The sequence below is a fragment of the Canis lupus genome, chromosome 6 (assembly GCF_003254725.2).
Source record: "Canis lupus dingo isolate Sandy chromosome 6, ASM325472v2, whole genome shotgun sequence".
Lineage (NCBI taxonomy): Eukaryota > Metazoa > Chordata > Mammalia > Carnivora > Canidae > Canis > Canis lupus.
Genome location: NC_064248.1, coordinates 50,258,962 through 50,276,595, shown reverse-complemented (window position 1 = coordinate 50,276,595; position 17,634 = coordinate 50,258,962).

Genomic DNA, 17,634 nt, shown 5'->3' with positions numbered 1-17,634 from the left:
TTTTTTAAAAGACAAAGAAAGAAAACTTTACTACCAATGAAAATTTTTAACCTCTATACATTTAAGGAACGTATTTTTCTGTAGTAAAATTCTGGGCTAGGTAACAAGACACCAAAATCAATAAATCATAGTCACCAATCTCTCGGAGATTACAGGTTTCTGGGTAAGTCAAATATGAAAATAAACAAGCAGTTACAATGCAAAAGTCTCCTCATCACCTCCAAAATAAAATAGGAATAAGAAAAACAATTTTTGCCCTCAGAAATCAACACTTAATCTATCAAAGTGGAGATCTGCAAATTCCACTTAAAGAAATAGACTGGTCTCCAGGCCCACAAAATTTAGACTATAATCTTATTTAAGTGAAATAAAATAATAAAGAAAGTGCCAATCATACAAGGGATAGTTCAGCCATTTAAATATAGAAAGAAATGAGAATCATATACAGGCAAAAAAGAGGAAAAGTTTGGGAGCTTTCATCCAAATACCATCCAGAAAGAGTTTTATCAGGCTTGCAGGCTTATCTGCTCTGCCTACAATATATCTTTGTTGCTGAGATGGTTATGTCCAGTTAAGGGAGCCTAATGCCATAAAATATTGAAATTATATAATGTATATAAATCCCCTTGTACTGATTCCATGTTTCTCAAGCATCTCTCTGATAATCTGGCTCTCAGTACAGCTTATCTACAGGGAGCAAATGTACTTATAAGACAAATGTGAATGTAAAGTCAGCTTCACAGATGTTCCTCATTTTAAATTCACAAAATGGCCTCTGCTGGGCCTCTTAGTGTGAGTTAGCATCTTTATGTCCAATCATTCTTATTAACTGAAACATGGCTGAGGCTAGTTTCTGAGCACACGAGGCCAAGAGTCTGGTCTTAGACTATAGTGAGGTCACTGGGCAAACAAATAAATATGACCTTGTGGCCATCTGTCTAGGTGACCAACTGACCTTCCATATTAAAACACCTCTTCATTCTCATTGCATGTGTTCTTAAATCTTCAAGAGCAATAAGGACCATATCAGAGATGTATGTGTAGTATATCTAACTCTGCCTAGAGTACATTACAGGGGGATGGGAGAGTAGGAGCTTACACTTCAGCTGAGGCTTGACTTTGCCAGGTGGCTAACAGAGGAAAGAATATTCTAGGAAAAAGAAGTTTCCATTGCAAAAAGCTGAACATGTGGGAAAACATGGGAAGAGCAGAGTTTGGAATTCCTAAAATATGGAATATGCCTGGGGAAGGGGTGATGGATGACATTGGAAAATGTAGAACATGACAAAATTATGAGGAATTTTGTATATTTTTCCAATTATATAATGTATTCAATGACTACCATGTGCTAGGTCCTATGATAGACCTTTGGGATACACTATTGAGTGGGCCATTGGGCTTTAGAGTGAAATTAATGGAGACCAAAAAAAGATTAATCAGAGAACTGGTATGTATTTTTGAAAGGCATTTGATGTAATTGAAGAGAAGAGAGTTTACATAGTAGCAGGCCAGAGATCGGTATTCTTAGAAAGACCTGCTTGCAATGTTGATCTTTGGCTGGTGTCTGGAAACTTGGATTTTAGAAAGGTTCCCAACATTCCCTAACTGATTAGAATGGCTCATTGTACTCAAACTGTTTACACCAACAATAAGGTTTCTGCTGAATATAAATCCTTCTCCCCTTCTGGGAATCTGGAATTTTCATATGTGTTAGGCAGATAGATGTTGCTTATATGACCGGCCAGTCACCAATAAAAACCTGAGACACTGAGCCTCTAATGAGCTGCCAGATAGACATTTCATATATGTTGTCACAATTTAATGCTAAAGAAATGAAATCTGTCCTGTGAGTTGCCACAATGAGATAACTCTTGGAAGCTTATTCCTGATACCTCTGGAATTCACTTCATGTACCTTTTCCCTTTGTTGATTTTGTTTTGTATCACCCAGTTATAAATAAATCTTAGCTGTGAGTATAGGCATATGCTGAGTTCTGCATGTTCTCCTAGTAAATCATCAAAGCTAGATGTGGTTTGGGGGATCTCCAACACAGATAGGAGAGCAAGACTGGATATGGATGGAAATGCAAGGAGTAGTTGATGATCAGAAAAAAATTCAAAAGCAATACTTGGAAATTTTTTAATGAGCTACTAGATAAACAATATTATTATTATCAAGCAATTTTTTTTAAATTCTGAGAAGAAGAAAATTTGGGAAGCAATGACTTACATTTTAAATATAATGTATTTAAGGGTGCCTGGGTGGCTCAGTCTATTAAGTATCTGCCTTCAGCTCAGATCATATCTCAGGGTCCCTGCTCAACAAGGAGTCTGCTTCTCCCTCTCCCTGCACCCTGCCCCTTTGCTCGTGCTCTCTCTCTCTCTCTCAAATAAATAAATAAAATCTTTTCTTAAAAAAAATCTACTGTATTTAAATTAGCTGTTTTATATCTAAAGAGGACAGTTTAATAGATGATAATAAACATGGGCTTAGAAACCAGGATAGGGATACTGAAAAAAAATATGTATGTGAGACTCATTGGCATGTAGGAGGGTATCTATCCTATACCTAAGGATGATTTACAAAATGAAGAGAAAGAACCATAAAGAATATCAACATTTAAGAGGTACATGAAAGAAGAGGATCCTACAGAAGAAATATAATTGTGATAAAACTTTAAAGAACAGTATCAAATGCCACAGAAAATCAAATATGGAGATACCTGAACATTGCCCACAGGATTTGCCATACTAGAGGTTTCTAAAGACCTTGGAGGGAGCAGCTTTGCTAGTGTATGTGGAAGAACATAACAGAGGGAGAAACCAGGTTAATAAATGAGTAGGAAAAAGAAAATGAGAACCCCAAAAATAACTAAGAATGACACCCTGGAGCACAGATAAAGGGCTTTTTTCTTTGCCACTAAATATATATGACAGATATATAAATATATATATGTATTTATATATGAGAATCTTGGACACATTTTAAGTTTAAGGAATAAAACTAAAATTAATAGAAGTCTGAAGACACAGAAGACTCAGTTGGGTTGCTAACATATGACTATATTCTTATGAATTATCCTAGTCCTTAACTGATTAACAAAGAACAGCTGAATGGCATACCTGGGAGGTCATGTATGTGACACACGTTGATACACTGGACATCCCAGCAGAGTATGTGCTTACAGGTATTATAAAAATGAAGGTATGTGGATGTGAGCCCTGTCTTATTAGCCCATTCCAATCCTAGGCATAAGTAAGTCTATCAATGAAATATATTTATTTCCTCATTAGATTTCACCCTCACCAAATCTCTTTGGCCCTGAAATTCCTATTTTGCTCACTCACATCAGGTCCTCAATACTTTCCCTGTTCATAGGTTAAGAGAAAATTAACATAGGTCTTCAACAAATGCATTCAGAAACTCTCACAAAAATAGATGATAGTTGAGCTTTAGGATCTAATAACTATTTTCTTAGCTGCAATTGTAGGAAATGAAGTGTTTTAAATTATAGTTCCTGAAAGCTTGATGAGGTTAATTTCATTAATTTCAGTCATAAATCCAACCTACAACCACATAGACAAGATTTTCCCGAACAGAGTATATTTCACATCTTTTTAGCCTTTTCCCAAAAGTTAAAGTTAAATAAGTTTATAATTAAATGTAATTTTATTATTTTTCCTTTATAAGATTATTCATATAAATAAATGCACAAATAAAAATGTAAAATGTCAGACATTGGGCAGAAAATGAAAGTCACAGTTTATATAAAATACTGAAGACCCTTCATTTGTCAGAATGTAGAATGAAAAGGTAGAGGCCAAGATGTCAAATTCAAATTAAAATGACCTCCAGTTAAATGACAGAAAAGGTAAAACATAACAAAATAAAACAAAAACTTACTTACCAAGATCTTAAAGAAAGTACCCTATTCTCTATGGTAAACTGTTAGCCATTTTTAGAGAAAGAAGATAAAATGGTAGCCATTATCTTCTCAGTATCACATAACCTACTTGTGCCCATGCTAAAAACAAATTGATAATAACTAATATTCACTATTTACTATACCCCAGGCACTATACTAACCACTTTATAAGATTTGTCTCAACCAGAAGTATGGATATGATCCCTATTCCCATTCAACAGATGAGGTGACTGAAACTTGGACAGGGTTGAGTAACTAAGGCAAGATGCCCACTAATTAGTAAGCAAAGAAGTCAGGATTTGATCTCCACAGTGTAATTATTTACCACTGCACCAAGTCTCATGACTACAAGGTAGAAAGTGTTGGGGTTTCCCTGGTCTGGCAGGATTGGATATTTATAGAAGCCTGGTGCAGAGGTAAAATTACTTCCCTTCTTTGAGGCACTCCTATAGAGAGGGGGGAAGTTCTGGTTCAGTGATGAGATTTTAGCCAACAAAACTCTCAACAAATTATCACCTCATCAAACCTCATAACAATCCTATGAGATAGATAGGGCAGGCCTTAACTCCATTCCACAGATGAGGGACTTGAAGTCAAGTTGATAAGAACTCGAAGGACTCAGGGCCTTTGTTTCCAGGACAATGCCATTACCATTATAACACACTACTTAAAGGGACACTCATGGATAATTAGGAGAGGGTAAGTCAGACATCCACAGTGTATACATACATTCAACTCTGAAAGAAAACTTACTGATTATCCCTAAAGGAAATGTGAGGGTTCAGTGACAATTTTTCAGCTGACTTGGAGAAAGGCAATATGTACTGATCTTCTGCCCAAAACTGTTAAAGCTTTTCCTGCAACTCCTTGGAAGGAATCCTGAGCTTCCCACTCTGGGAGAGTGCTGACTTCAGCCCTGCAAGTGGTAAGAAATGCCTGAGGGATGTGCTCTAGTACAGAAATCAAAGGGCAAAGGGCTGGCTGGCACTCTGAGGCATAGGAGCTGGCAGAGGTTGGGGGAAATGATGATGCTTCGAGATTTCCAACAAATCCTTTCCAAGAATGATGGAAAATTAAGGATGGCACCTATTGACAAAAAGCATTCTATAACCAATATATAAGATGTCTGGGTGCCAATACCTCCTAGAATGGCTATATGGACCATCATTGGTGACTTTTGTATTTGTAGGTACTTAGGAAGTAAGTGAAGGGGTATATTCCTGCTCTATGATGCTCCAGTTGAGTCCAAATTTAAAATATGACCATGCAATTGATAGCTAGCTTTTCTCCTTGGCATTTGATCTCCAACCAAACGTAGATAAAAAATAGATTGTGCCCTTGTGCACTTTTCAAGTTACATTTTAGGAATGAAAGAAAGGGAAAGGGGCGAGGAAAGGAAACCTTTGGAGAAAATCAACCAAAAGAATTTTTTCATGTAGCTATAAATAAATAAAAAGATCCATTTTAAAAAATAATAACTAAAATTAAGATATGAATAAGAAAGGAATTCACTTATATTGTTTATTTTTTAACTAGTGAAGCTGAAAACCTTCTTATTCTTATTCATTTATGGAAATGATTTTCTGGTTTGATAACCAAAACTTCTTGAAAATGGTAAATGCACAGATGTGGAAAGGCCACAATTCTGCCTTTAAATGACACATAGATGCTACTAAAGCAGTGACAGAGAGCTGTTTCTGGTGTGATGATGTAAGCAGACTCAACTACATGGAGCACCTACCGAGTATCCATCACTATGCCGGCCATTTTTCAGGAAGAAAGGTCTTTTCCACCCTTTGCAAGAAGAGATTTGGCTCTCCTCTCACATTGAGCCTGCACCTGTGAATTCAGGTTAATGTAGTATAGGTACATCTAGTTGACAAAAAAGGTCTACAAGGAGCGACAAAATTGAATTTGGGGGAAGAAACAGAGTGGCATATTTCGTTTACAGGGCTTGTAATGTGAATTACTTCCTAAATACCTAAAAATACAAAAGTCACCAATGATGGTCCATATAGCCATTCTAGGAGATAGTGGCAACGAGACATCTTATATATTGGTTATAGAATTCATTCAGCCAGACAATAGAAGATGGCGGAAGAGTGGGGTCCCCAAGTCACCTGTCCCCACCAAATTACCTAGAAAACCTTCAAATTATCCTGAAAATCTATGAATTCGGCCTGAGATTTAAAGAGAGAACACCTGGAATGCTACAGTGAGAAGAGTTCGTGCTTCTATCAAGGTAGGAAGACGGGGAAAAAGAAATAAAGACACAAAAGGCCTCCAAGGGGGAGGGGCCCCGCGAGGAGCCGGGCTGAGGCCGGGGCGAGGGTCCCCAGGACAGGAGAGCCCCGTCCCGAGGACGCAGGAGCTGCACCGACCTTCCCGGCGGAAAGGGGCTCGCGGGGAGGTGGAGCAGGACCCAGGAGGGCGAGGATGCCCTCGGGCTCCCCGGGACAGTAACAGACACCTGCGCCCCGGGAGAGTGCGCCGAGCTCCCTAAGGGCTGCAGCGCGCACGGCGGGACCCGGAGCAGCTCGGGGGGCTCGGGCGGCGGCTCCGTGGAGGGGGCTGCGGGGCGGGAGCAGCTCGGGGGGGCTCGGGGGGGGGTCCGCGGAGGGGGCTGCGGGGCGGGAGCAGCTCGGGGGGGCTCGGGGGCGGCTCCGCGGAGGGGGCTGCGGGGCGGGAGCGCGAATCCAACAGCGCAGGCCCCGGAGCACAGGGCGCCGGGACACAGTCCAAGATCGGGCCTCCCCCCGGGACAGGCAGAGGTCGGGAGGGCCCAGGACAGCAAGGAAGCTCCTGCCCGGGGCTGAGCAGATCAGCGGCCCCGCCCCGGAGCCTCCAGGCCCTGTAGACGGAGAGCTCCGGAGTCACTGCAGGGGCTGACTCCAGGGCTCCAGAGCTGGCCCCGCCACTGGGGTTGGGGCCTCCTGGGGCCTCACGGGGTAAACAACCCCCACAGAGCCCTGCACCAGGCAGGGGCAGAGCAGCTCCCCCAAGTGCTAACACCTGAAAATCAGCACCACAGGCCCCTCCCCCAGAAGACCAGCTAGACGGACAAGTTCCAGGGGAAGCCAAGGGACTTAAAGTACACAGAATCAGAAGATACTCCCCCGTGGGTTTTTTGGTTTTTGGTTTTTGGTTTTTTTGTTTTGTTTTGCTTTGTTTTGCTTTTTGATTTGTTTGCTTCCCCCACCCTTTTTTTTCCCTTTCTTTCTTTTTCTTTCTCTTTTTCTTCTTTTTTTTTTCTTTTCTTCCTTTTTTTTTCTCTTTCTCTTTTCTTTCCTTCTTTCTCTCCTCTCTTTTTCTCCTTTTCCCAATACAACTTGCTTTTTGGCCACTCTGCACTGAGCAAAATGACTAGAAGGAAAACCTCACCTCAAAAGAAAGAATCAGAAACAGTCCTCTCTCCCAGAGTTACAAAATCTGGATTACAATTCAATGTCAGAAAGCCAATTCAGAAGCACTATTATACAGCTACTGGTGGCTCTAGAAAAAAGCATAAAGGACTCAAGAGACTTCATGACTGCAGAATTTAGAGCTAATCAGGCAGAAATTAAAAATCAATTGAATGAGATGCAATCCAAACGACGTCCTAACCACGAGGGTTAACGAGGTGGAAGAACGAGTGAGTGACATAGAAGACAAGTTGATGGCAAAGAGGGAAACTGAGGAAAAAAGAGACAAACAATTAAAAGACCATGAAGATCGATTAAGGGAAATAAACGACAGCCTGAGGAAGAAAAACCTACGTTTAATTGGTGTTCCCGAGGGCGCAAAAAGGGCCAGAGGGCCAGAATATGTATTTGAACAAATTCTAGCTGAAAACTTTCCTAATCTGGGAAGGGAAACAGGCATGCAGATCCAGGAAATAGAGAGATCCCCCCCTAAAATCAATAAAAACCGTTCAACACCTCGACATTTAATAGTGAAGCTTGCAAATTCCAAAGATAAAGAGAAGATCCTTAAAGCAGCAAGAGATAAGAAATCCCTGACTTTTATGAGTAGGAGTATTAGGGTAACAGCAGACCTCTCCACAGAGACCTGGCAGGCCAGAAAGGGCTGGCAGGATATATTTAGGATCCTAAATGAGAAGAACATGCAACCAAGAATACTTTATCCAGCAAGGCTCTCATTCAAAATGGAAGGAGAGATAAAGAGCTTCCAAGACAGGCAGCAACTGAAAGAATATGTGACCTCCAAACCAGCTCTGCAAGAAATTTTAAGGGGGACTCTTAAAATTCCCCTTTAAGAAGAAGTTCAGTGGAACAATCCACAAAAACAAGGACTGAATAGATATCATGATGACACTAAACTCATATCTCTCAATAGTAACTCTGAACGTGAACGGGCTTAATGACCCCATCAAAAGGCGCAGGGTTTCAGACTGGATAAAAAAGCAGGACCCATCTATTGGCTGTCTACAAGAGACTCATTTTAGACAGAAGGACACCTACAGCCTGAAAATAGAAGGTTGGAGAACCATTTACCATTCGAATGGTCCTCAAAAGAAAGCGGGGTAGCCATCCTTATATCAGATAAACTAAAATTTACCCCGAAGACTGTAGTGAGAGATGAAGAGGGACACTATCTCATACTTAAAAGATCTATCCAACAAGAGGGCTTAACAATCCTCAATATATATGCCCCGAATGTGGGAGCTGCCAAATATATAAATCAATTAATAACCAAAGTGAAGAAATACTTAGATAATCAATACACTTATACTTGGTGACTTCAATCTAGCTCTTTCTATACTCGATAGGTCTTCTAAGCACAACATCTCCAAAGTAACGAGAGCTTTAAATGATACACTGGACCAGATGGATTTCACAGATAACTACAGAACTTTACATCCAAACTCAACTGAATACACATTCTTCTCAGGTGCACATGGAACTTTCTCCAGAATAGACCACATACTGGGTCACAAATCGGGTCTGAACCGATACCAAAAGATTGGGATCGTCCCCTGCATATTCTCAGACCATAATGCCTTGAAATTAGAACTAAATCCCAACAAGAAGTTTGGAAGGACCTCAAACACGTGGAGGTTAAGGACCATCCTGCTAAAAGATGAAAGGGTCAACCAGGAAATTAAGGAAGAATTAAAAAGATTCATGGAAACTAATGAGAATGAAGATACAACCGTTCAAAATCTTTGGGATGCAGCAAAAGCAGTCCTAAGGGGGAAATACATCGCAATACAAGCATCCATTCAAAAACTGGAAAGAACTCAAATACAAAAGCTAACCTTACACCTAAAGGAGCTAGAGAAAAAACAGCAGATAGATCCTACACCCAGGAGAAGACGAGAGTTAATAAAGATTCGAGCAGAACTCAACGAAATCGAGACCAGAAAAACCGTGGAACAGATCAACAGAACCAGGAGTTGGTTCTTTGAAAGAATTAATAAGATAGACAAACCATTAGCCAGCCTTATTAAAAAGAAGAGAGAGAAGACTCAAATTAATAAAATCATGAATGAGAAAGGAGAGATCACTACCAACACCAAGGAAATACAAACGATTTTAAAAACATATTATGAACAGCTATACACCAATAAATTAGGCAATCTAGAAGAAATGGACGCATTCCTGGAAAGCCACAAACTACCAAAACTGGAACAGGAAGAAATAGAAAACCTTAACAGGCCAATAACCAGGGAGGAAATTGAAGCAGTCATCAAACACCTCCCAAGACACAAGAGTCCAGGGCCAGATGGCTTCCCAGGGGAATTCTATCAAACGTTTAAAGAAGAAATAATACCTATTCTCCTAAAGCTGTTTGGAAAGATAGAAAGAGATGGAGTACTTCCAAATTCGTTCTATGAAGCCAGCATCACCTTAATTCCAAAACCAGACAAAGACCCAACCAAAAAGGAGAATTACAGACCAATATCCCTGATGAACATGGATGCAAAAATCCTCAACAAGATACTGGCCAATAGGATCCAACAGTACATTAAGAAAATTATTCACCATGACCAAGTAGGATTTATCCCCGGGACACAAGGCTGGTTCAACACCCGTAAAACAATCAATGTGATTCATCATATCAGCAAGAGAAAAACCAAGAACCATATGATCCTCTCATTAGATGCAGAGAAAGCATTTGACAAAATACAGCATGCATTCCTGATCAAAACTCTTCAGAGTGTAGGGATAGAGGGAACATTCCTCAACATCTTAAAAGCCATCTACGAAAAGCCCACAGCAAATATCATTCTCAATGGGGAAGCACTGGGAGCCTTTCCCCTAAGATCAGGAACAAGACAGGGATGTCCACTCTCACCACTGCTATTCAACATAGTACTGGAAGTCCTAGCCTCAGCAATCAGACAACAAAAAGACATTAAAGGCATTCAAATTGGCAAAGAAGAAGTCAAACTCTCCCTCTTGGCCGATGACATGATACTCTACATAGAAAACCCAAAAGTCTCTACCCCAAGATTGCTAGAACTCATACAGCAATTTGGTAGCATGGCAGGATACAAAATCAATGCCCAGAAATCAGTGGCATTTTTATACACTAACAATGAGACTGAAGAAAGAGAAATTAAGGAGTCAATCCCATTTACAATTGCACCCAAAAGTATAAGATACCTAGGAATAAACCTCACCAAAGAGGTAAAGGATCTATACCCTCAAAACTACAGAACACTTCTGAAAGAAATTGAGGAAGACACAAAGAGATGGAAAAATATTCCATGCTCATGGATTGGCAGAATTAATATTGTGAAAATGTCAATGTTACCCAGGGCAATATACACGTTAAATGCAATCCCTATCAAAATACCATGGACTTTCTTCAGAGAGTTAGAACAAATTATTTTAAGATTTGTGTGGAATCAGAAAAGACCCCGAATAGCCAGGGGAATTTTAAAAAAGAAAACCATATCTGGGGGCATCACAATGCCAGATTTCAGGTTGTACTACAAAGCTGTGGTCATCAAGACAGTGTGGTACTGGCACAAGAACAGACACATAGATCAATGGAACAGAATAGAGAATCCAGAAGTGGACCCTCAACTTTATGGTCAACTAATATTCGATAAAGGAGGAAAGACTATCCATTGGAAGAAAGACAGTCTCTTCAATAAATGGAGCTGGGAAAATTGGACATCCACATGCAGAAGAATGAAACTAGACCACTCTCTTTCACCATACACAAAGATAAACTCAAAATGGATGAAAGATCTAAATGTGAGACAAGATTCCATCAAAATCCTAGAGAAGAACACAGGCAACACCCTTTTTGAACTCGACCATAGTAACTTCTTGCAAGATACATCCACGAAGGCAAAAGAAACAAAAGCAAAAATGAACTATTGGGACTTCATCAAGATAAGAAGCTTTTGCACAGCAAAGGATACAGTCAACAAAACTAAAAGACAACCTACAGAATGGGAGAAGATATTTGCAAATGACGTATCAGATAAAGGGCTAGTTTCCAAGATCTATAAAGAACTTATTAAACTCAACACCAAAGAAACAAACAATCCAATCATGAAATGGGCAAAAGACATGAACAGAAATCTCACAGAGGAAGACATAGACATGGCCAACATGCACATGAGAAAATGCTCTGCATCACTTGCCACCAGGGAAATACAAATCAAAACCACAATGTGATCCCACCTCACACCAGTGAGAATGGGAAAATTAACAAGGCAGGAAACCACAAATGTTGGAGAGGATGCGGAGAAAAGGGAACCCTCATACACTGTTGGTGGGAATGTGAACTGGTGCAGCCACTCTGGAAAACTGTGTGGAGGCTCCTCAAAGAGTTAAAAATAGACCTGCCCTACGACCCAGCAATTGCACTGTTGGGGATTTACCCCAAAGATACAGATGCAATGAAACGCCGGGACACCTGCACCCCGATGTTTATAGCAGCAATGTCCACAATAGCCAAGCTGTGGAAGGAGCTTTGGGGTCCATCGAAAGATGAGTGGATAAAGAAGATGTGGTTTATGTATACAATGGAATATTACTCAGCTATTAGAAATGACAAATACCCACCATTTGCTTCAACGTGGATGGAACTGGAGGGTATTATGCTGAGTGAAATAAGTCAGTCGGAGAAGGACAAACATTATATGTTCTCATTCATTTGGGGAATATAAATAATAGTGAAAGGGAATATAAGGGAAGGGAGAAGAAATGTGTGGGAAATATCAGAAAGGGAGACAGAACGTAAAGACTGCTAACTCTGGGAAACAAACTAGGGGTGGTAGAAGGGGAGGAGGGTGGGGGATGGGAGTGAATGGGTGACGGGCACTGGGGGTTATTCTGTATGTTGGTAAATTGAACACCAATAAAAAATAAATTAAAAAAAAGAAAATCAGACAATAAACATAAATAAATTAGAAAAAAAAACAATTCATTCAGCTATGAATAATAACTGAATAATCCCAGGATACCTCGATGGCTTAGTTGGTTAAACTTCTGACTCTTGATTTCAGCTCAGGTTATGAACTCAGGGTCCTGGGATCAAGCCCCAAGTCATCAGGTTCCATGCTCCAGGGAGAATCTGCTGGGGATCCATTCTCTCTTTGCTCCTCCCCCAACTCATGTGCACTTTCTTTCTCTCTCTCTCTCTCTCTCTCTAACAAATAATTTTTTTAAAAAAAGAAGCAATCCCTTAACCCCCACCCCAAATGTAACACTAGCTTAAAGAAATTCAGACAGTTTTGCATACAAAACAAGAGGTTCTCAGTAGGAAATCCAGGGCCAATTCAGCAACTGTACAATGTCACTGGGAGCCAGGCTCATTCTGGCCTTCCATTTCACTACCTCCATGTTCACTTTTGTTTGTATATTTACCTCATTATCCAGAACTGAGTTCATGTTCTGGGGAAGGGGAAAGGTGAACACTGCAGGGTAAAAGGCATGCGCAAGCTGATCCCTCCCTCTTTTAAAGATCTTTCTTAGAACCTTCATCCAGTAAAAAACCTTCTACCAGAAAATATCTATAACTTGTATTGTTACTTCAGTTAGATCTCTGCTCAAATCATGTATCCTCAGATACACTATCAGTGACCCTTGTATTCAAATAGTTTCCCTCCACTCTCTATTTATCTTGACTTTTCTTCATAACACAGAATGGTACTAGAGAGCGTATTTTATATTCATTTTTGTTATCTCCCATTAGATAGTAAAATTCCCAGAATCTTGTCTCATTTGGTTACCATTGAAACCCTAGAACTTAGAATGGTACATACATAACATGTTGTAGGATCTTACTCATTATTAATTCAAAGAATAAATGAATCTCTGAAATTAATTCAAGAATGTTATAAACGAAAACTGGCAGAGATCAGTACAATGTACTGATGTACTTAAGAAAGTGACTAAAGCCACATGCAAAAATGATTAAGACAGATCAGGTCCGTATACTGATAATGTAAACATCAGTTATATAAACTAAAATATACTTTTGGTTCTTGTCCTAAAAGGAATTCTTCATATGTGCATTGTCTTCCTATGAAGGAAGAGATTTATGTAGTTCTGAGTTTTATCTTGTGGGTTCCAAGGGAATAGCATGCTTTATGTAACTGGTCAACCAATTTAAGAATATTTCAAATATGTCCTAGATGAAACAACTTCCAGAGACCCTAATTGGTATTGCTGGTTTTAGATATAGTCCTGAAAATCATAAAGTTGAATATCAACAAACACAATGAGGAAAGGAAATAATGATGTGAATATTCTACAATCAAAAAATGAAATTTTGATACTACACCAATCATTCATTCTCTAACTGTGCAGAAGAGAGTATGTGTTTAATTGAAAGAGTTTAATTTCAACAAATTAAAAATGTGTAAGTAGGCATAAGCAAGAACCCACTGACTCTGAAAGAAACAAATTATTAACAATGGTTGTTGAATCAATTCCAAGAATATTTTAAATAGAGTTTTTGATCCCCTTTGTTAGGAAAATTTAGAAATAGACACATCTTACATAAAGGTTGAACTATAAGACCACTTTAGATACTGCTCTAGACTGAATTATGATCCTCCCCCTCAAAATTCATTTATCAGGTCCTAACCCCCAGTGTGATCCAGGATATTCACATGGCAGTGACACATTGGCGTGCTTTCAAGAGAAAAAGCAGAAGCATGCATGACCTCCTGAGGCCCAAGCTCAGAAGTAGCACAGTGTGATCTGTGCCACGTTCTAATCGGCCAAAGCAAATCACAGTTGTTAGACCAGGCACATGGAGCAAGGAAATAGATTTACCTCTTGAAGGAAGAATCTGCAAGGTCACACTGTAAAGGCCATGGACACAGGGAGGCTGTTAATTGTGACCTTCAATGCAATTGATTCACATTAGAGTACCTGAAAAAGCAATTTACAAATGAATATGTGAGTGGAAATGGAAGTGGGGGGGGGCACCATATGCAGATAAATCAGAGCTGACATTACTTAAGTGTAATTATCGTAATTTAAGTAATAGTTCTACATATACAGGAGTAAGAGTGGAGAGAGTATTCTAATTTTCTTAATGAAAGAAAATTCACTTCTTTAAAAAAAAATTAAAGGAATCTAAATGAGAAGGATCTTAATTGCATAACCTTAACATGGAGATTTTCACCGTCTGAAGTAAATCAATTCATGTTGTGCTGAAATCTGTGAGATTCATTTTTCCTTTCCTGTTGAATGAATATTTCTTTGTAATAATTCTCTTTGCAGAGCACAATAACTACCCAGCCAGTCTGCCAGTTCTCTGAGTGGGAGGCTGTCAAACGGTACACGAGAGTCAGGAAAAATGCATCCATCTTTCTGCATTGTGACATTCATGAATCAGACCAAAAGCTTTTAGTAATATGGAGACAATATGTGAGTTCTAGGCCTGCGTGCACAGGAAAAACAGAACTGTCCTTATTGCGACATGTTCCCAGATAGGGGAGGCAAAAGTAAAAAAAATAGTAAGCAGACTTCAGTTTCCCTTAAAACTTCAACATGGTTGAGTTTTCTCTTTTTTAGGTCTCCTCCCCCTTGGTATGACAATGATTAAAAAAAGAAAAAAAGAAAAAAAATATATATATATATCTCAGCACAATCAGAATTGCGCTATGGTAGTCTCACCCCAAAGGTAGGTCAAAATTAGTTCACTGGACACTTGATAGTCAACACTAAAGCAGGATAGTAAGAGGAAGCAGTGCATAATTTTGTGCTTAATAGAAAAAGGAGCTGACTTCTTGAGAAAGAGATATGAACCTCCTTCTTTGTTTCATTCTAGTATAAACGTGTTTAATGGTATTTTAATAAAAATTTGGGCTGACAATTGTTATCTGTGTACTCCAAACACAAAAAATAACATGGCATCTACTTTCTTAGTATTGATAGTCATTAAACATAAAAGCTTAAATCCTTTTTCTTTTTTTCTTTCTGTCTCTTCATTTTTGTCTTAAGTATATTTGACCAAGTTGGCCAAACTGCTCTGACATTTCAAGACAATTTAGGCATAATTACCATCTTTGTTGAGGAAAGAAATCCCTAAGAATTGAGATGCAAATTTATTTTTCTGGTAATTATTAGTTATTATCTGTTAAGGTCCAGGCTATTGCTATGAATGTTCTTAAGGTAAGATAAATGGAAACTGATAGCAAGAGAAGATTAAAGTGGAAAAATAAGATATTCAATATTCAAGATTTAATATCTGCCCTGTAGTTTAAATGTTTGCTTACTTTATTGTCATCGTTATGTAATCTATAGAACATAAAGTGAATTTTTTCACTAAACTTCCAAATTTTACCAAATACATATTTACATTTTATCTCGAGTTTTCAATCTGCACATATGTTCTGAACTTCAGTGTAGCTGGAGTGGGACAAATGTCACCATGCCCTAGGTCTTGTTACCAGGGTAAAATGGTGGTGGCCCAGGCTTCTGTGGGGTCTCTTGGCTTTAACATAAAATAAGAGTCTCTCAGCAAGTTTCTCCAGAAGAATGGTTGGTGTCAAACTAGTTAAACCCAGAGCAGGCATTTCAAAAACAGTGTCTCCTACAATCTGCTTCCCCAAAATACCTAAAAATGGAGTTACACTGTGTTCTGCTTTCTTTCACCTTTAAAGGGATTCTATCCCCCAAATACAGCATTTCAGGCCCACCAAGTTCCAGCAAAAGGGTATTGTTACCCTTTTGAGATGTCAGAACATCTCAACAAAGCAAATTCTGCTGCTTCTGAACAAATTAACAAAGAGTTGTTAGATTTGGTGGTAATGGTTAAGCTAAATTAAATACTTCTGGATGTTTGTTTAAGAAAATCACAAAAATTATACCAAAGTATTCCCTGAAATACCTTTACATCCACTTAGTTTAATGACTGCTACTCTCACTCATAAAGAGTTAAACCTCAAATTTCCAATAGTTCATAAAAGCGATTTTGAAAACTTTGCTCATTAAACATGGGAACACACTGCCCTTGAGCCCTTGAAATGAGAAAATTTCCCTCCAATGTAATTGCTCCAAGTGAAATACTACATAATATTAACCTGCTTGCACATCCCAAGAACCATTCCAGTGGCTCATTACCTCTGAAGGCTAGCAGTGTATTTCCTAATGTTTTCAAAACTTACTGGAAACAGGAAATGAAAGTGGAGAGCAAGGTCTTCTAAAATAATCCTAACAGTCACACTGGCCTCCGCAAAATCACAGCAGTTATTCATTGAGCGATCACTAGGTGCCAAGTGCTTCACACTTACTAATTCATTTTATCTTCACAAACATCATTATTTTCTCTTTTACAATGAAGAAAATGAGGCACAAAGAATAAGTAATTTGTCTGGTGTCACATGGGAAAAAAAAAAGGCAAAACCAAGATCTAAATCTCCATTGTAGGAACATTATTCTTCCCCTTTACAATAATTCTGGCTTCCTAAGGATGATTCAGGTGAGTTTTCTCAGCAATTGTTACTCTGTTGAATTGCTTCCTTTATGTGGGAAGAGGACAGGCCAGCTCAGAGAAGCTGATGGGGATTCTACCACCAGGAAAAGAAAGATGGTCCAGGAACTGTGTCAAGCACAGTATTCCATATTGCACAGCCTGAGCTATAGGTCCTAAGCCCATCTTTACTCTATATATTACAGTATCTTTGACTTCTGACTATGGTTAAAAGTGTGCATGTGTTGAAGGCCCCTAGTGATAAAGGGACCTCAGCAATATAAGGAGAAGCCCTAGCATTTTAGACTTAGAAGAAAAAAGTGCACAGGCACATTTCTTTTGGTTGTGAAATGAGCCCTCAGGTGAGAAGTGCTTTGGGGCCCACTGCATTATAAAAATATCAATGATATATCTTATTGATGATCTGTGCAGGGACAATATTGGGCATTTCATATGCAGTATTTTATTTTTTATGATACCTCTACAAGATTGCTATTATTGTCCCTATTTTAGAGATGCTCATCTCATCAGTGTTGGTGAGTGACAGAGAATTTTAACTTGGGCCTATTTTAATCCCAAGCTTGTGTTCTTCCCTGTTACTGCACTTTTTCACCAAAGGGAGTCTAAGTTTATTTTTCACACTGAGGTAGGAATGGCTTCTGTTGTACTGGTAAATGTCTTGAACAAAAATTGCAGACAACATAGTTGCACACAGGCCTATGGTCTCCAAAGCAGGTCATCAGGAGCCAAAAAATGCCCAGGGACTTGAAGTCAAGACAAGATGGCAGTGGGATGGAGACTCAGGGAAGAGAAGA